Source organism: Rhinolophus sinicus, chromosome 4, assembly GCF_057876585.1.
Source record: "Rhinolophus sinicus isolate RSI-liver-muscle chromosome 4, RSI-T2T, whole genome shotgun sequence".
In the NCBI taxonomy this organism is placed as follows: domain Eukaryota; kingdom Metazoa; phylum Chordata; class Mammalia; order Chiroptera; family Rhinolophidae; genus Rhinolophus; species Rhinolophus sinicus.
The window spans coordinates 87,340,197-87,361,972 of record NC_142504.1 but is presented as its reverse complement, the minus strand read 5'-3'; positions in this window follow the sequence as shown (position 1 = coordinate 87,361,972).

The following is a 21,776-nucleotide window of genomic DNA, read 5'->3' as shown; positions in this document are numbered from 1 at the left end:
AGAATCTGTAGATTACTGCTTGAAATGGCCTGACAATGAATGCGTTTTCAATATCTATTTTCTTTTTCTTGGACTCTATGGTTTTGTATTACTTTTACTTTCAAATAGCTTCAAAACCAACTCCCCCAATTATGCTATTACAGGCTCTTGCACACAAGAGTATTTCATTAATAATAATATATATTGCCTAGATATACTCGTAGTACTTTTAAAAGCTTTCAAACATATTTTTATAATAGATCTATTATGTGATTTGATTCCCAGGATATTTATGTGGGTTAGGCAAGTTATTATGATCCTTTTAGTATTGAAGACACTTGCTTGCTGTCATGGAGTGGCTAGTGGTAGAGGTAGACCTTCCAGTGGACTAAAATAAAGGGCTGAGAGATGAAGTTTTATTGCATGAAGTTATGATCTGTGTTATTAGCAAAGAGAATACCATTTTGGAGTTTTTGAACCTTGGTTCAAGGTTATGGTCATCAATTCATGACCATCTTTTTCTTCACATATATAGTCCTGTCACTAAAAATGGCCATTGGTGAACTGAGGTCATTGTGATAAACTAGTTTTTAAAAAGCCTTATTTACCTTGTGTTAACTCACATCATCCTGTAAATTATTCAACAGTGAACAGGAACTAAGGGCTTAAGCACGGTTACAATTTATTAGCTTGATCTGAATTTTAAAATGGTTTGAGATGTATCTTACATTTACATTTTCCTAAATTACATTAAGCAGAAGGTAAAGACAATGGATAGGGGGAATAATCATAAATTAGAAGATAGGAAGTAGTTAGAATGAATTCAGGGTAAAACCCTAGGTAACTGCATCTTTTGCTTCCACTTGCTTTTATAAAAGCTCTGCTCGCCTTGTGAATACAGTTCCATCTCATTCAACTACATTTACTATGTTTTGTTTTAATTACTTTTTCCCACACCCTCCTCTTGACCAGGCTTTGCATCTCTGGTGTTTATAAAAACTAAGAATATTTAAAGAATTTTTAAAACAGATTTTTAAACAAATTAAAATGGCCAAAATTGCCAAAGCCTTTTAAATAACTACAAGGCATTTTCAGAGTTCTGGATAATTAGTGTGGATTTGCAGGGTATGACAGACCTGCTAAATTGAGCTATTTAAGCTAAATTATTTATTTTTACTTCTGCTAATAAGACTCTAAGATGTAGATGTGAAGGAATAGAATAAACATGTTTCTTGGATCACTACATGAAGGAAAGAATATGAGTCATGTGCATATAGACAGACGGGAATTTGTTTAGAGAGGAATTAGCACTGTGGGGCATTAATATACCTATTCTAGAATAAGTAAATGATCCAGGATTGAGGGTCAGGACCCTTCTGGCACCATGAATTAGTAACACTAGAAATAGAAAAGTTTTATCTTAATATTTAGCATGATTGAATTATTTCTTTTTGGAACACATTTGGTGGCGATTTCAGGAAATGATTACTGATAATACATGAACCAAGGCTGGTTTTGTGTTCATGTGATGACCATATTGAAACTTCTGGCTAACTAAAATTTTGTAAACACCAAAATCTAAAGTAAAGAACATATCAGTTGTCCAGAAAACTTCTTAAAACAAAATTTTATGTCTGAGCCACTTTCAAATTACATACAGAGGATGCCAAAAAAATGTATACAGATTTTAAGAAAGGAAAAAAAAAACTATTAAAATTGTAATATATACTGATAACAAAAGATGAATACAAGTCACGTTTGATTTCTGCAATTACAAGAGGTGCTCAAAGTGGTTTCCATCAGTGTCCATACACCTCTGACTATTGCGAACTACTGCTTGGGCAACGTTGACCAAAGTGTCCACATGTATACATTTTTTTTGGCACCCCCGGTATACATTCTAAAGATATAGTAAGGAAGCACAATTAATTGTGGTAAAGTATGCTAACTAAATAACAGCAGTGACAAGACAAATAATTTTTGTGTGTATGCAGAAAAAGCAGAATCAGTTCTTCTGATTTCCAAAATCAGTTGGCAATTTTCACTATCACATGTCAAGCATTAGGTTTCCCATTACTGAAATTTATGCTGTCATTTGGCATCTACAATGTGCAAAGCATTCTATTGGGCACGATGGATTATATAAGCCAGGTTCCACAGTTGCTGCCTACAGGTTGCTTATGGACCAATATGAAAGAAGACTCCAACTCGGTTATTATACAATGGGGACTCTTCAGACCCCTATATAGACGTGTTACCTGTTTTCAAAGGTGGGGCTAGTGACTCCACCATAAAATTAGGTGCTGAACAAAACTTTAATGGTTTCTGAAAGAAATGATTGGCTGTGCATGGTTAAAAAAAATGAATGGGAACCCTTGAGAAGAGTTTCCGAGTGGTCCTCTAAAATATGAAGGCTGCAAGATAGATACATCCCAAATGGAATCCTCTTAGGCAGTCTATGCTTCTCATTTGGAAAGAAGCTAGTCTCCTCTTCACAGCATCTCTAAGTGGCTGCAGATGCGGGATGGAGATCCATAAGAATACTCAGTAACGCTGAGTATAGTTGGGCAAATATAAATTCTCTGAAATGAGTTGAGTCTCTGCTAGATCCTTGGTCTGCATGAAGCCAATTTATATGAGCCATTAGTTGTGATTACAGTTGATTGTCTTGGCCCAGTTACATGGTGGGAAATGAACAGATCTGCTTCATTATCCACTTTCTCAGATCAATAAATCATTGGGGAATTAGGAGTCTTGTCCAGCTCTGTGTCATGATAGTAAGTATGTGGGCAGCAAGCCAGGAGGAACCTCTCTGTAGGGTCACCACAGCCTCTCTGAAACCGTCTCCTGAACAGAATCCAGGTCTGGGCTTACCCTCTCTGTTATCTCCCATAGAACATTTAGAAAGCAGAGAACAAATGAGTCCTGCTTAACAGGCTTTCAAAAGAGCAATAAAAAAAGTTCAACCTGATTCTAAGGAAAAGCTAACATTTGTTTCAGTTACCTTTCTGGGTGTGAATTTTTTTAAAGGTAAAACCAAAACCCACACCATAATTGGTATTTGTGCCTCGACTAACTGTTTGATAAAAATAGGCCAGTCCGTTAGCACATTCAGGGCGGGAGAGAGCTAAACTGTTAAATTGATGAGTCTTATTCAGACTAGGATAAGCTGATTGGAGTGAAAAACAGTACTAATATATTTTAATTTTCACTTGGAATCAAACCCTGAGCCCGATTTACATCTTCAGATCAACTGATATGGGTCTGGGTCCACAAGTTTGAGATGGGTGGTCTCCAAATACTCTTCTGCTCCATATGCACTGACATCATTGATGTGCTTTTACCTCAAGCCGGTACACATTGGGCCTTGTGGCCGGCTAGCACTGACAGCCTCTGGGCCATGCTGGACCTTCTTCTCACTCACACTACATATTCCTATGGTTGCATTGCCGCATTGCTGTAATTAACTGTTTATTTACATTTTAGAAGAAAGTGCCTGTAGCTCCTATGAAGTATGACGAAAAGTAAAATATGACAATACTCTGCTGCCTTTCCATATGCTATGCATATTTCAGTGCATCTGTCGTTTGGAATGTGGTCTTTCCCAGGTCAATGATCAAAAGTTGAAATATTCCTATGTGTGACCCAGCACATTATGTACTTAGGCTTTTAATGTTGATTTAATAAACACTTCTCTGCAGTATATACAATATCAGGCATGTATAGCAGACTTTCCCGTGTGTAAAGCATTATATTAATTAAAAGTCATAACCACATCATTCTGTACTTCAAGATTTTAGATAATGATTCTCTTCTTGTTTCTTTTGTCTGCGACCAATTTTAATGTAGTCCAGTGATAAATGTTTAAGAACATGTGCTTTCAGTGTTCTGATAAAAATGACTGTCAAAATGTGAATACACTCCACACTTCCTACATATTCCATTAGTCATTCTTGCAGGAAAAAATGTGAATAATTTATTGGTGAAAAGTTTGAATTAATCCACTGATAACTTCAATCACGCTTAATGATTCCTAAGGGTATGCCGCTTTGGGAAAAAAAGGCATGCTCTTCGTTAATCAGAGTGACTCCTTGAAGGACCAAGAAAATAATTTCACCTCCTACAGAAAAATCAACACACAGTTATCTATTCTATTTCCATATAGTGTAATCATATTGGGTAAACATTTTTTCTTTCATTATAACTGGTGTTTTTAATTATATCATTTTTATGTGGCTTCACCTGCAGATATGTAATAAAGATTCTTCGATACTTTAAATTCTAGGCAAAATCTAGGTGAATCATAACAACAATTAAAAAGTTAAAGGGATTGAATATTTATAATGTTACATGAGCAATGTTTTCCATTTAGTCCTCAAAATGATTCCTCAAAATGGATGTTATGGTTTTTTCCTGTTTTCAGATGAGAAAACTGAGACACAAATTTGTTTCTTAAGGTCATACAACTTTTAAATGCTTGAGTTAGTGTCAAGCCTAAGAAGTTGGAGGAGATCATGTTCTTGAGCACGCAGCTATGTAAGCACAGCCGCCGCTCCCCATCTCAGGATTTCCCTGCCCACATTTCACTGTTGAGGGTCATGTTTTACGAAGATAATTAGTCAAATAATCTTCCAGATAATTAGTCAAATAATCTTCCAGAGTGATCTTTACTCATTGACTCTACTTTCTCGTCTCTCTTCCCCCGATCAATTCTGCAATCAGCCTTCTGTTCTCACCACTTTTTTATAAAGTAACTTTTTATTTTGAAATAGTTTAAGACTCACAAGAAGTAGCAACAATAGAACAGAGTAGCTCTGTATCTTCCCCAGCACTTGATATTATCAGTATTTTTTATTTTAGTCACCCTGATAGGGGTGTAACGGTATCTCCTTGTTGCTCTCATCTGCGTTTCCCTTATGGCTAAAGACACTGAGGATCTTCTCATGTGCTTACTTGCCGTTCATATAGTGTCTGGTAAAATATCTGTTTAAGTCTTTTGTCTAATTTCCAATTGGACTGTTTATTTACTGCTGAGTTTAGAGACTTCTTTAAATATTTTGTATATAAGTCTTTTGTCAGATATATAATTTGCAAGTATTTTCTCCTAGTCTGTGGCTTGTCTTTTTATCTTCCTAACAGAGTCCTACAGTAAAAGTTTTTAATTTTAAGGAAGTCCAATTTATTAATTTTTTTCTCTGAGGAATCATGTCTTTGGTGTCACGTCTAAGAATGCTTCGCCTAACTCCAGGTCATGACGGTTTTCTCTAAAAGTTTTATGGTTTTGCATTTTGCATAGCTCATTGATGTATTTTTTGTTTGAGATTAAATTTTTTTTATTTTAATTTTTTCAATTATAATTGCCATTCAATATTATATTAGTTTCAGGTGTACAGCATGGTGGTTAGTCATTTATATAACTTATAAAGTGATCCCCTTCTATAACTTATTTTGAGCTAAATTTTAATTAAGGTGTGAAGTTTAAGTCAATGTCCTTTTTATTTATTTTTTGCCTATTCCAAACAGAAAACAACCTTTCAAGAATATTTTTGGGGCCAGTCCGGTGGCTCAGGCAGTTGGAGCTCTGTGCTCCTAATGCCCAAGGTTGCCAGTTTGATTCCCACATGAGCCAGTGTCAGATGGCTCAGTTGGTTGGAGCGCGGGCTCTCAACCACCAGGTTCCCAGTTCTACTCCTCAACTCCCGCAAGGGATGGTGGGCTGCGCTCCCCGCAACAATGGCAACTGGACCTGGAGCTGAGCTGTGCCCACCACAACCAAGATCGAAAGGACAACAACTTGACTTGGAAAAAGTCTGGGAAGTACACACTGTTCCCCAATAAAGTCCTGTTCCCCTTCTGCCCAAAAAAGAAAAAAAAAATCTTAAAAAAAAAAAAATTTCCATCTGTACTCCTTGAAATAAGAAGATAATATTGTAGTTTCAATTTTTATTTTAAAAAATGATTTTTTATTACAAAATACATGCTTATTGTAATAAATTTGGAAAATATTAAAACATCTCTGCCTCCACTTTCTCCTTCTCTTGCATTGTCTCTGTTTTCCTCCTGTTCTTCCTCCTCTTCTACATGCTTCTTCTCCTCCTCGTTCATGGAAATGATACACGTAGATTTTACAATGGTGATCTACTTATGTGGAAAAAAGGGAAAGATGAGAGAGGGGCTTAGGTAGGTAGATAGGTAGATAGATAGATAGATAGATAGATAGATAGATACAGAGGTTGAAGAAAATATGGTAAACAGTTAAATGCTTAATCTTGGTGGCAGAGACATGGGAATCTGTATTTTTTTCTGTTCTGGTCTGTAGGCTAGAAATGTTTTAAAAATAAAATGAAAATGAATAAAAGCCCTCAAGGTGTCTACTTTCAGATGAAGAGACACTAAACATTTATGGTCTTTATTATTAAATTACACCAAACTGGGCAGTCGGAGGCAATGTCCCCGCCATCCCAGGGATGGTTGAATGATGCTCTTACTGTTTAAAATACACCAGTGCTTTTATTAAATGATATAAAAAAATAAGACAGAGTGTAATCTATTCTGAATATTTGGGTAGGTGATGGATGGGAGATGAACGATGGTTTCCTTACATCTTTTTATAGGTATGCTATTCCTTGGTATGTGACAGAATGAGTAAATGATCTATATGGCAATTTTGGAAATTTTCCTGATGTGTTAAGATAATAAGAGCAGGCAAGTGAGCGACTGGAAGCTATTAGCTCAGCAGGTCAGAATTGCCCTTCAGAATCAAGTCACAAATTTTATAGGTTTTCTAGGTTTAGTTTGCTGATGGGTCGGTTACATTTATTATAATATGTTCCCTTTTAAGACATGTTGGCTCCTATCTGCCACTTGATTAGGCTCTGGAGATTTAATATTGAAGTATAAATATTAATAGGCCCTAAAGATGGAGGTGACTGTCTAAAAGGTAGATAGTATTTTAAATTTGTACTTTATAGTGGTGTCCATGCATTAAAATGAAGCAGAGAATTAGGGCAATAATTTAGATGATTCAAGAAAAAAAATTTATGAGGCTCCAATTACTGGGACAGTTCAGGGAAAATCTATTTTTGGTATAAAATATTCAGAAAGTTACTTAATTTTGCATAGACATAAACAGATTATGTCAAACTGGACTTGTATGCCTGTAACCTAACACACTTTTACACATAAGTTTTTATTCCCCTTTGGAAAAATGACAGCAATACTTTTGCTTGGAAAGTTTTCCTAATGTTGGAATTTTGTCTCACCTTGGACAAGCCTCTTACTCTCTGGATCTCCCTTTCCTTGGCTCTAGAACGTAGGGTTTGGACTTTATGAAATTTAAGCTACCTTTTATCTTCAGGCTTTGAAATAAAAACCCTTATGAGTCTTCCCACCTCCCTTTTTTTTTTTTAAATAAAGAATTTTTCTTAGAGCAAATAGATTCACAGCAAAACTGAGGGGAATGTACAGAGATTTCCCATAAACCCCTTGGACCCACAAATGCATGGTCTCCTCTGTTATCAACATCCCCACCCAAGTGGTACATTGACACATCCCCACCAGTGGTACATTATAATCACCAAAGTCCATAGTTTACATTAGGGTTCACTCTTGGTGTTGTACCTTCTCTGGGTTTGGACAAATACATGATGACATATATCCAAGATTGTATCTCATACAGAGTATCTTCACTGCTCTAAAAATCCTCTGTGCATTGCTTTTTTATCCTTCTCCCTCCTCTCTCACTCAACTCAACCCCTGCGACCACTGATCTTTTTACTGTCTTCATAGTTTGGCCTTTTCTAAAATGTCATATAGTTAAATCATACACATTATGTAGCCTTTTCAGATTGGCTTCTTTCACTTAGTAAGATGCTTTTAAGTTTCCTTCATGCCTTATCATGGCTTGATAGCTTTTCTTTTTTTTTTTATGCACTAAATAATAGTCCATTGTCTGGATGTACCAGTTTATTTATTCATTCACCTACTGAAGGACATCTTGGTTGCTTCCAAGTTTTGGCAATTATGAGTAAAGATGCTATAAACATTCATGTACAGGTTGTTGCGTGGACATCAATTTTCAACTTCTTTGAGTAAATACCAAGCAGTGCAATGCTGGATTATATGGAAAGAGAATGTTTAGTTTTGTAAGAAACCATTAAACTGTCTTCCAAAGTGGCTATACCATTTTGAATTCCTGCCAGCAATGAAATGAGAATTCCCGTTGCTCCACATCCTCACCAGCATTTGATGGTATCAAATTTTAGCCACTGAATTTTAGCCACTCTAATAGGTGTGTAGCAGTATCTTATTGTTGTTTTAATTTGCATTTCCCTGATGACAGATGATGTGGACATCTTTTCCTATGCGTATTTGCCTTCTGTACATATTCTTGGGTGAGGTGTCTGTTAAGGCCTTTTGCCCATTTTTTAATTGTGTCGTTACATTTCTTATTGCTGAGTTTTAAGAGTTCTATGTATATTTTTGGATAACAGTCCTTTATCAGATGTGTCTTTTGCAAATATTTTCTCCCAGTCTGTAGCTTATCTTCTCATTCTCTTGACATTGTCTTGCATAGAGTGGAAGTTTTTAATTTTAATGGAGTTCAGCTTATCAACTATTTCTTTCGTAGATTAAGCCATTGGTGTTGTATCTAAAAAGTCATCACCGTACCCAAGGTCATCTAAATTTTCTCCTATATTATCTTCTAGGAGTTTTATAATTTTGAACTGTACATTTAGGTCTATATTTTGAGTTAATTTTTGTGAAGGATGTAAGGACTGTATCTAGATTATTATTCTTATTTTTTTGGCATGTGGATATCCAATTGTTCTAGCCTTACTTGTTGAAAAGACTATCTGTTTTTCACTGTATTGCCTTTACTTCTTTGTCAAAGACCAGTTGACTATTTCTGGGCTCTCAAATTCTGTTCTATCGATCTATTTGTCTATCCTTTCATCAATACCACACTATCTTGATAACTGTAGCATTACAGTAAATCTTGAAGTTGTGTAGTGTTGGTCCTCCATCTTTGTTCTTCTTCAATATTGTGTTTGCTATTCTGTATCTTTTGCTTCTCCATATAAATTTTAGAATCAGTTTGTTGATATCCACAAAATAACTCACCAGGATTTTGACTGGGATTACATCGAATCTATAGATCAAATTAGGAATAACTGACATCTTGACAATCTTTAGCCTTCTTGTCCATGAACATGGGACATGTCTCGATTTATTTAGTTCTTTGATCTTTTTAATCAGTTTCATAGTTTTTCTCATATAGCTCTTGTGCATATTTGTTAGATTTATACCTATTTCATTTTTGGAGGTGATAATATAAGTGGTGATGTGTTTTTAATTTCAAAATTTCTCATTCATTGCTGGTACTAATATATAGGAAACCCACTGACTTTTGTATAACCTTGTATCCTGAAACAAACAGGAGGTGGGATGACTTTTCATCTTAGACTGGAGGAAAGAAGATAAGGGAATAATCAGATGAAGAAAATTTGAGAGGAGGATGGGGATGGGCAGAGTTGACAAAGACTGAATTCAAGGAGGAGCTGAGATCATCTACTAAAGATGATGTGGGGGGTAAGTAGAGGACTCAAGAAGAGTGACAGAGTTTTAGAATAGCCACTGAGAGGAACTCAGGCTAAAAACAAAATGGTATTTACACCATAATTTTAATTTATAACTATTTTCAATTAAGGCAACACAGAAAAGGGGGGGGGTGTTACAAGCATATTTCATGGGAACTATTATACAGCTTGTTTAAAAATGCAGCCTACTCTCCAAATAAGATTGTTTTTCTCAAGCCCTTAGCTCAGCATCTAAATTGAATGTATGATGGCAGAACTATGATTTTTTGGCAAAATGTGTTCTTTACACTAAAACAAATTGTTCATGTGATTTTCAAGTACCAGTCCTTATACTGTATTTTTAGAGTCATCCCTTTAGCAGTAATTGACAATTATTTACTGAGCTCCTATTAGGTGATAGGAACATGAAATACAAATGAATGAAACATGGCCACTGAGGTGAAGAATCTTTCAGCTAGTGGGATACACTGACTAGTGAAGAAGAAATTGTGTTTCAGTGTGATGAATGCTGCAATGGGATAAGCATGGGTGGCTTGGGAGCAGTCAGGAAGCCTCACACCCAATCCTGGAGTTTTCAAGGATAAAAGAACTTGGCTGAGTCAACTTGGCTAGAAATCGATGGCTGGGAGGGGGATTCTTGGTGGTGGAAAGGACCATAGATACAAACCACATAAAATTGCTTGCTAAAATAAATATAGAAATGTCTGTTCTAGTCTATGTTGCCTTGAATTTTTAAGGCCAGTTATGGAGATGATTACTCTTATATTCATCTTATGTAAAGTTTTATGGCACAATTAACATAATTGTCATTAAAATTTATCTATTATTAAAATATTTTAGAAATCTCAAAAAGATGATTTAAGAACATGTTTCGTCGGCGGGAAAGGATTTGGTGTAAAATTTTCATTTAACGTCTTTATTCACTAGCTCTTCTAAAGTGGTTTTTAATAATTCTTGGACATTTTTTATAAGCCAATACTTTTCTCACAAACAAAGTTGTTATAAAAGTTTCATGTAATCCTTAAACTTATGGATTCTGGCAAAGTTTGACATTATAAACACATATATTTTTTGAGGAATAGAGCTTTTTTTTCTTGTTTTATAAATATTCACTCTGGGTGAACACACTTCTTGAAATGTTCTCTATTTCAATTCAAATAAATTTTACATTGGTTTGTCTGTCTTTTGTTTATGCAATAGGAAATATAAGTGGTTTCAGATGTGTTGGGATTTTTTTTTATTCTTCAACTGACTTTTAATTAAGTATTTCCTACAGAATATTTATTTGCAACTACAGTCTTTTTTGCTTTAGGACAATTTAAAATTGCCTAAATGTTCCCCCCCCCCCCCCCCCCATGCATAGACTCTTTTTGAGAGCAGTCTGGGGCTTTTTAGAGAAATGCACATAAGTTACATGGTCATATATTTCATATTAAATTAGCTGTTTTGTCTGACCTGTGGGCTGGAAGTGTGTTGCTTTGAACAAATGGAATATTTTAAATATATGGTTAAACTACATTTACCAGTTATAGGAGTTTGCTAAAGGATCTTACATAATATTAGATGTTTCTGAGAGTTTATTGTTGATTTAAGGAATATCATCACGTGCGTTTTTTTTTAAGCTCTTTGAATTCCTAGAACTTCTGCATAAGAGTATCATACTTCAGAAGAGACACACTATGTCAGTATATTTTCACAATGCTGCTGTGGTTTCAATTTGATGACAAAACAGTCACAAATGAGCATTTGGGATAATATTTCTTGAAGTCACTCAACAGATATATTTGAACTGAAGTGTTTCTTTCGGTTGCTATTTGAAGTGGCTGCAAATGTTTGAATTGTTGGTAGTGGGCATTAGCTTATTTAGCTTAGTGGGAGTGAACAGGATATACTGAGGTCTGATAATTAAGTTCGCAAACTTATCCTAGAAAAAGTGCTACATACCTCACGGCTGCATATCACCATGATCACTTTTGAAGTACTCCCCTTGGGAAGCAATGCACTGACGCCAGTGCCTAGTCCATCCTTCAAAGTAATTTTGGAACTTTTTTTTCTGGAATTGCCATCAGAGCTGTCATCCTATTACCCTTGATGTTCCTGAATGTCATCAAAATGTCTTCCTTTCAATATTTCCTTTATCTTTGGATAAAGACAGAAGTCACTGGGAGACAGAGCAGGTGAGCAGGGAGGGTGTTCCAATACAGTTATTTGTTTACTGGCTAAAAACTCCCTCGCAGACAGTGCCCTGTATTGTCGTGATGCAAGAGCCATTAATTGTTGGTGAAAAGTTCAGGTTGTCTAACTTTTTCATGCAGCCTTCTCAGCACTTCCAAATAGTAAACTTGGTTGTTTGTCCAGTTGGTAAAAATTCATAATGAATAATCCCTCTGATATCAAAAAAGGTTAGCAACATCGGTGCAACAAAGTTCGTGCACTTAATTGTCAGACCTCGTACTATTAACGAAAGAACTTAAAGTATTTTATTTAGTTGTATTTTATCAATTCAACCTGTTATTGATTGAACAAGCCTCCAGTAGTTTTTACAAAAGGGCTAATGGTATTATAATCTGAATTCCTTCATGTAGAACTAAAAAAAAAAAATATATATGTATATATATATATGTGTGTGTGTGTGTGTGTATATGTATATATATACATATATACATATATACATATATACATATATACATATATACATATATACATATATATATATATATATATATATATATATATATATATATATATATATATATAATATATATAAATGGTTTCAGTAGAAAAGACAGAGAAAAAACTACCAGGTTATTAACTTGATATTTAGATGTGAATTATTAAGTGGCTGATATGGAAAGTTTATACAACAGAATTACTGACAAGAGGAAAATTATATTTGTTTTAGACCAAAAGTAGCAGAAAATGAGTTTCAGGAATATTCACAACAGCTTACCCAGAGCCATGATTCCCAACTTTTTCTCTGTTGTGATACCCATGACATTCACATGTGTGATTGATTCCCATGGGAATACCTAGGTATTGAAGAAAGTCTCAGTAGTTTCTTACACATCACAGTATATAATTGGTACAACTATTAACACTTACTGGCATCATGGCAAACTGAACAGCTATTCAGGTTAAGTTGTGCTGTTAAACTGTTCTCACATATTCAAAGTAAATGAATGAGAAAGACTAAGGATATGCTTGAATTCACTCTACATCTTATCTAAAACAATGTTGATACTTTATTGTTTGCAGCAAATACACTACAGCATGCCTCATGCTTGACCACTGCACACTAGTCTGTTCTGATGGCCCATTTGATGACTGCTAGCCTAAAAGACCCTGGCTATGGAGAACACCCAAGCATTCTGAGTTATCAAGATTTCACTATTACTGTTGGGAAGTGGAATTCAAGACCTAGCTTAACTGCAACATACTAATTTTACTGGAGTGAGCTGCTGACTAAGAGCATTATTGATTATGTTTCTAAGAGAAATGCTATGATGGAATTTTGAAGTCAATAGATCTATTGCCATTAGGACTTTAAATCATTTGTCATTTTTATGGAGGTGATGGTGACCCATCTGGGCATATAATTTGATGAATTATGGATAAGAATAATGAATGGATTTCATTTACATCAATTAGGATTTTTTAGAATCTCTAGTTGGCTACTGTTTCTGGAGAGTCTGGAGAATTAGAGTCCTGGACATATTTGAATAAATATTATATGCCACGCATTATGCAGGGGAGGCTATATACATCTATGTTAGAAAAAAGAGAAGGACTGTCTTTCTCTGGCAACTAAAATTCTGTTTAAAGGTTGTAAAGGTGTAGTTACACGCAATGACATCAATGACAAGATCTGCAAAATGGAGAAGGTAAAATGGAGAGAGAGAAGAGTGGCTCTCAAGTATTTCTCCAGCGGAGAATAAGAAATTAAAAAAACAAACAAAAATATTTAAAGACTCTTTTGACAAAGAAAATATTTAAAGTGGATAAATGTTACTTTTTTCTAAAGAATAGCTGGATTAAATATTTTCTCTTAATATGAATTAAAATTTTACAGAAGTAGGGAACAATAAACCAAGGTAACAATATGTAGAAGAAATAATGTTAGTTTATTTTCTTTTCTTATAAACTATCTCTAGGGCAAAAAGAAGACTTTTGAGTGAGACAATGAAAAATACACAAACACTTGTGTAGATAAAATGGTAAGTGATATGCTAGATAGTTTAGTGTACAGTGCAGAGATATATATTAGTGACTCGTTTTTGTAAGCAATGTAAGAATTGAGTCAATTTGATTACTGTTCCCTCAGGTAGTACTTCATATAATAAAATAAATTTATCTATATTTCTAATAATAAAATTAATTTAATCACTAGAATTCAGTTCTAGTAGCAGACTCCTGGGATGTCTTGCAACAATGTGGATAACCTGTATTAGCTCTATCTAAAGAGTTTGTTTGTTTATTTATTTATTTCCTATTATTGTCAGAAATGGTACTAAGTCCTAGGGCGCACAATTTTTAAAAATATCAATGATTTTTCAGTCTACTAAGAAGAGTGAATCTAGGGTGCAGCCAGATGGCTCAGTTGGTTAGAGCATGAGCTGGGAACAAGGTTGCAGGATCAACTCCCACATGGGCCAGTGAGCTGCACCCTCCACAACTAGACTGAAGACAATGAGCCATCACTGAGCTTCCAAAGGGGCAGCCGGATGGCTCAGTTGGTTAAGAGTGCGAGCTCTGAACAACAAGGTTGCTGGTTCAATTCCCATATGGGAGGGTAGGCTGTGCCCCCTACAATTAAAGATTGAAAACGGTGACCGGACTTGGAGCTGAGCTGCGCCTTCCACAACTAGATTGAAGGACAACTACTTGGAAGTGATGGGCCCTGAAGAAACACACTGTTCCCCAATATTCCCCAAAAAAATTACAAAAAAAAAAAAAAGATAAAACAAAAAATGAAGAGTGAATCTAACTAATAGAAACCATTCATAGGGAAAAGAAATAGCAACTGTATTACCCCCAATATCCACCTCTGCAAAAATTTTTTCTTAAATTAAAAAATATATATATAATATGAGGCAATCCAAGATGGCAGAGTAAACGCTGTGATTGCTTCCTTCCATGAACAAATTAAAATTAAAGCTAAATCATAAAACAATCAACCTGGAGAACCATCTGAAGTCTGGCTGAACAGAAATTTGATAACTAAGGATATAAAGAAGAAGCCACATAGAGACCGGTAAAAGGGATGGAGACATGGAACTGGCTAACCCTAAACCTTTGAGTGGCTTTTGAGAACTGGGAGGGATATCTTGGCCATGGAGGTTCTCCCCAGAGTAATGAGGGACCCCAGCCCCACACCAGCCTCCTCAGTCCAGAGTACTGGTGCTGGAAAGAGGAGCCCCCACAATATCGGGCTATGAAAAACAGTGGGGATTCCAACCATCTGGGTGGGATGGAAGACAGTGGGAAACCCAGGTGTTCTGTTAAAGGGCCTGTGCACAGACTCACTCACTCTGAGGCACTCACCTCAGGCTCTAGCAGAGGGATAGTAACTTGAGGGATGTCAGAGACATATGGGGGACAGACTGAGTTGTGTTGCTTTGGGTTGAGGGTTGGAGGATAGTTGCCATTTCCCTGTGAGGAGGTCTTTGTCCCATGCAGCTGGCAGGTGGGCTGCATCTTTCCTGTGTTGAGCCTGTTCCTACATGGCCAAATCTGAGTTTGATTGGTCTGGTGAGCTCCATAGTTCCACCCTACTGACTCACTGGGAACCACACCCCACCCAACTCCCCCAATGCTGGAGGCACTTTCTCCAAGAGCAGCCAGCCCCATCTGCATTGCCCTCTTTTTTGGAAAACTGTATCAGTGTCCTAGAGACCCTAGGTGGGTGGCAACTGGCCTCAGTGTGCTATAAGACTTTTGCTGACTAGTTTCAGGCTCAGCACAAGCACCAAACCAGAATTTACCTTAATCTGGTGACAACAACTCTTCCCACTCTAGTGACTCCCTGAAACCCTGCCTCACTTAACTTGTGTACCACCTGAGGCTCTATCAGTGGCTGAACCTTAGGGGAGCCAGCAGGTGGCAGCAGGTCTTGGGGTGTCCTGGAACTTTGCAGAGCTACTGTAGGCCTGGTATGTGTGGCAGACATCCTTGGTCTACAGTTTGGCCTCTCCCACGGGCCTCCAGGGTTAGCACAGGCAGTGAACAACTGCAGATCACTTTATAGATCTTATCAGGTAGTCCCCAGCCAGTCACAAGCAGTGGGTAACCTGGGCCTGCACCACAGTCCCTACAAGAGGCCCCAGAACCAACATATTTGGAGGTTGGCTTCAGACCACAACAGAGCACCACCCAATTAGCCCAACAAGCAGCAAACCCAAAGGGCAGTCTCATCAAGCACCAGAGCCCAATGGGGTGAATCACACTCAGTGGGGTAAGTCCCCTGCACAGCAGCTTGTAAGCTGTGGATATGGCCAAACCCACAGCCAATCAGCCTGAGGGTCAATCTCACCCACTGATATGCCAATAGCAACCAAGGCTCAACTACAACAGAAGACATACATAACCCACACAAGGGACACTCCTGGAGCACCCAGAGCAGGTGACCAAGGAGACTGTACCGTTGGGCACCACAGGGCACCTACTAAATAAGGCCACCTGGCCAAGATTGGGGGATGTAGCAGACATACCTAATAGATAGAAACAAACAGAGAGGCAGCCAAAATGAGGAAACAAAGAAATACATCCCAAATGAAAGAACAGGAGAAAAATCCAGAAAAAGAACTAAACAAAATGGAGGCAAGCAACCTACTAGATGCAGAGTTCAAAACAATGGTTATAAGGATGCTCAATTTTGTTGAGAGAGAGAGAACTTTGTTGAAGAGAACTTCAACAAAGAGATGGCAAGAATGAAAAAGGACATAGAAACCATAAAAAAGAATCAGTCAGAAGTGAATAATACAATAAATGAATGAAGAATGCACTAGAAGGAATCACCAGCAGACTAGATGAAAAAGAGGACCAAATCAGTGATTTGGAAGACAAGATAGCAATCAGAACAGCAAAAAGAAAAAAGAATACAAAAATGTGAGGACAGTTTTAGAGACCTCTAGGAAAGCATCAAGCGTAACAACATTCATATCATAGGGGTATCAGAAGGACAAGAGAGCAAGCAAGGGGCTGAGAACCTATTTGAAGAAATAATGACTGAAAACTTTCCTAACTCGATGAAGGAAATAGACACACAAGTCCAGGAAGTGCAGAGAGTCCCAAACAAGATGAACCCAAACAGGCCCATACCATGACACATTATAATTAAAATGGCAAAGGTTAAAGACAAAGAGAGAATCCTAAAAGTAACAAGAGAACGGCAACTGGTAACTTATAAGGGAGCTCCCATAAGATTGTCAGCTGATTTCTCAACATAAACTTTGTAGGCCAGAAGGGATTGGCACAAATATTCAATATGATGAAAAGTAAGGACCTACAACCAAGATTATACTACCCAGCAAAGCTATAATTTAGACTCAAAGGACATATGAAGAGCTTCCCAGACAAAAAAAAGCTAAAGGAGTTCATCATCACCAAATCAGTATTACAAAATATCAGAGGGACCTCTTTAAGTTGAAAAAAAAAAATCAAAATTATGAATAATAAAATGGCAATGGCTACCTATCTATCAACAATTACTTTCAACATAAATGGATTAAATGCTCCAGTCAAAATACATAGGAGGGCTAAATGGATAAGAAAACAAGACACATATGCTGCCTACAAGAGACTCACTTCAGAGTGAAAGACACACACAGATGGAAAGTAAACAAATGGAAAAAGATATTTCATGGAAAAAAAGCTGAGGTAGCAATACTTATACCACACAAAATAGACTTTAAAACAAAGGCTATAAGAAGAGACAAAGAAGGAACCAGTAATCCCACTTCAGGATATTTAACTGAAGAAACTCAAATGCTACTTTGAGGGGATGTGTGCATCCATATGTTCATTGCAGCATTGTTTACAGTGGCCAAGATGTGGAGGCAGCTTGGGGGTGTGTCGATGGAAGAATGAATACAGAGGAGGTGGTACATATATACAGAGGAATATTGCTTGGCCAGGGAAGGGGATGGGTTCTTGCCATCTGTGGTGGCACGGATGGACCTGGAGGGTGTTGTGCTGAGTGGAGTGTCAGACAGAGGAAAACAGATGCAATGTGATTTCGCTTATATGTGGAATCTAAAGAACAAAATAAACAAGCAAAACAGAAACAAACTCATAGATACAGAGAACATATTGATGGTTGCCAGATGGGAGAGGGGTTGGGGGTGAGTGAAAAAGGGGAGGGATTAAGCAATACAAATTGGTTGTTACACAGTCATCATGGGGATGTAGGATATAGAATAACGTTGTTAATAATATTGTAATACTCGTAACTGTGTATAGTGCCAGATGGGTACTAGATTTGTTGGTGTGATAGATGGGAGGGGCTTGGGGGGCAGGGTGAAAAAGGTGAAGGGATTAAGAAGTACAAACTGATAGTTACAAAATAGTCATGGGGATGTAAAGTAAAGCATAGGAAATATGGTCAATAATATGGTAATAACTATGTACAGTTCCAGATGAGTACTAGACTAGTCAGGGGGATCATTTCTTAAATTATACAAATGTCCAACCACTGTGCTATATATATACCTGAAATTATTATTAAATAATACTGAATGTTAATTTTAGTTGAAAAATTAAAAAGGGGGGGGAAGGTGAAGAGGAATAAAAGGTCCAAATTTCCAGGTATAAAACAAGTAAGTCATGGGAATGTAATATACAGCATAGGGAATACAGTCAATAATATTGTGAGAGAGTGGTACAGTGTCAGATGGTTGCTGGACTTATCACAGTGATCACTTCTTTAGGTATATAAATGTTGGATAACTATGGTGTATTCCTGAAACTAATATAATATTGTACGCTAGCTATATTTTATTAAAAATTAAAATAAATTGAAAAAATGTAAATCAGAAAAAAAAATAATATAGCTGGATCCTTGTAACTAATTGTGCAGAGACATTGCTCCAAATACCCATGTACTGCCCCAAATTCCCAAATAGTAAAATATACTATACCCATATAGTAAAATAAGGTCATATGACTAATTGTGGTCAATGAGGTTGTGAGTAGAAGTAGAATTAATGTGGGTTATTTCTAGGTCAAAGCATTTATTAACAGGTGTGAGACTCTCCAGTTCGCTCCTTTCTACTGTGGTGATCTAGAAGTCGTGTGTTCTAGATGGCATAGTTGTCAGGGGGAATGACATTGTATCTCCAAAATCACCATTTTGAAGGGAACTGCCTGAGGAGCATCTAGACTCATGGCAGATTTGTTGTGTGTTCATCCACTGAGAAATCATCAATGAGGTTTTGCAGCATAGCCTATCCTATGATGACTAATAAACAGCCAATATCTGACATTCTATTGATACTGCCTTCAGATATCCTGGAATGAAATTCCTATGCACATTGACTTCATTTTAGGAAAAGTTGGTGCCCTGACATTTCCCATTCATTCTTCAATTCCTCAACTTATAAATTAAACTCAGGGTTTTAACCTACATCTCATCTATCGATCCCCCTTACTCTTATCTATCTATCCCCTTCTCTTATTACAAAGTTTTTGCTTATGGCCCAATATTTTAGCTGGAGGAAGAAAGTGTGCTAGACTGGAGTAAGCTGGTGATTATTATTCATGCTTTACCTTGGTGTTGCTGGATTTTTATTAAATAGGATTTCTCAAACTTGAAATGAATCTCTGGCAGCTAACAGTGATGTCAGCACAGGCAATCACCACCTAAGACTGGAGCTGATAAGCGCTCTGATGATGAGGATGGTGATGGTACTACTAATGTCAGCTAACGTTTCCATGGCTCTTGGCAATCAGTGACCAATCAGTGTACCAATCAGTGATATGAACCTTTTCCATATATTTACTCATTTAATTATTTAATTTATAATGAATGATTTTCTCCCTAATTTTTACTTATCTTACTTCTACTTGTTGTGAATATCCACCTCATTTCACCACTTTGTGAAACGTTTCCCAAATCCTCCAGAAAAAACAAAAATCATAGCTCCTTCTTCTGAGCTCCCGTACCACTTGGTATACGTCTTTATTAAAGAACTTATAATGTGACATTGCAATTATTTGTTGGTGTATCTGGATCATCATATACTTCCTAAGGGCTGTTTCTTGTCCAATTTTATGTTCCCAAAGTTTATACATTGTCTGCACCATCAATAAATGTATGATGAATGATTAAATAAATAAATGACAAAATGAATAAATGATTGCTATTATATGAGGGTTTTTTTGTTGTTGTTGTTTCTTATGATAAAGAGAGAACTGCTGAATAAGAAACTGGAAAAAAAAACTGACCGTTAAAACATAAAAGATATTTAGAGCTTTAGGATAATCCTGAATATTAAAATAATTCTAGGCTGCGTCATCAAAGCAACTTTTTAAATCAGGTATCTTCTTTGGTTTGCACACTCAGATGTGGCCCAAGAGGGCAAAATGACTCAAGAACATTTAGAAGGATTTATTTTCAAGGAGGATTCTCCTTTGTGCCTAGAAAGTGCTATTTCAGACCCTTGGGGACATGGGTGGAAAATGGCGTAGTGCTTTCTGCAAGGGTCTAAGGACCTAATTTTTTTTTTTATGATAAGCAGACATTGGACCTCTTAAGTAAATTAAAGGCAACTCTGCACAAGATTAAAACTTAGTAGCAAAATAAAAGTGCTCACTGGGGTTAATAATTTACTTTGTTATTATTTACTATTTAATAAGAAACAAACAAATAAAGCAACTGAAGGTTTTCATCGAAAGTTAAAGCCTTACAATAAAGGAGTGCATTAGAACTTTGACATAATTTTTACAACAACAGGTTCAATTCAGGGTCATTGGCGGTTATGCAGACTTTTAGGCAAAAGGAGTATCTCAGGAAACAACACCTGAACACCCTTACTGTATTGTCAACTTGGGCAGCATTAAAGCTTTGTGACCCTAAGAGCTAAAAGGGAGATAAAAAATAAATTTCTATTGCTACATTTAGTAATTATTAGTAGTAACATTTATTGAGCCCCTGCTATGTAACAGACAAGCTGCTAACTCGGTACACATTTTACCTTTTTAACTCCTCCCAGCATCCTTTTGAAAGTTGTTCCATTATCTCCATTTTACAGATGAGGAAACTAAGGCACAGAGAGGTTAAGTCAATTGCCCATGGGCACATGCAGTCATTAAAAGACCCCAACCCCAATACTTAACCAGTCACTGCACAGCCTCCTCAGGGGTGGGAATGGGGTCCCCAGATTTTTTTTTTTTTTTTTTTTTAACTGTTTCTGAGGTTAGGGGACAAGCTGAATTTCTGCAGGGCTCATTTCTTTGAGCCCTTTTACACCAAAAAGTCTTTTTCTCCTTAGTCTACCATGATTGGTCAGGAGGCTGGACTGCACATCTTTTTCTGAGAATCCTTCACAACCCACAACTGCAATTTGTGTTGGGGCCTAAGGTTGAAAAGTGAGGCCTTTACATAAACTATCTAATCTCTGTACTATTCAAAGGGGGAATGTGAGCTGCATTGCTCAGATATCTCATATATCAATTTTTTTCATGGTTCTCTGTGTGATAACATTTTAAACAGGCCACATGTTTTGAAAGAAACATTAAACAGAAAAAAAAGAAAAGAAAAAACAAAGCCAGAGTCTGGATTTCTATTTAGGTTTAGTGAATATCTGGAACTCTTTTCCAAAAGCACTTTCATCACATGTGGTTTGGTCATTTTTTTCCCAACAGCTCTTAGATACTTATAAAGAACTATCTAATTATAGAGATTTCATCTTTGTGCTAAATGTAAATAACTAGGGAGCTCTACAACTACCTGAGTATAGGTTTGTATCACTAATAATAACAGGTTATATTTTGCAATTGACATTTTGATAATATTTATGCAATTTATAAAATATTTTTATTAGTATAGTATTAGATTTATAAAAGCAGTTTTTGAGGTACATAGAGTGGATGTGCTTATTAATTGTTACTTTATAGATGAGGAAACAAACTCTCCTTAGATGACATGACTTGACCAAGACAGCTGGGGTCTCACATTTTATGCTCTGACTTAAATCTCACAGT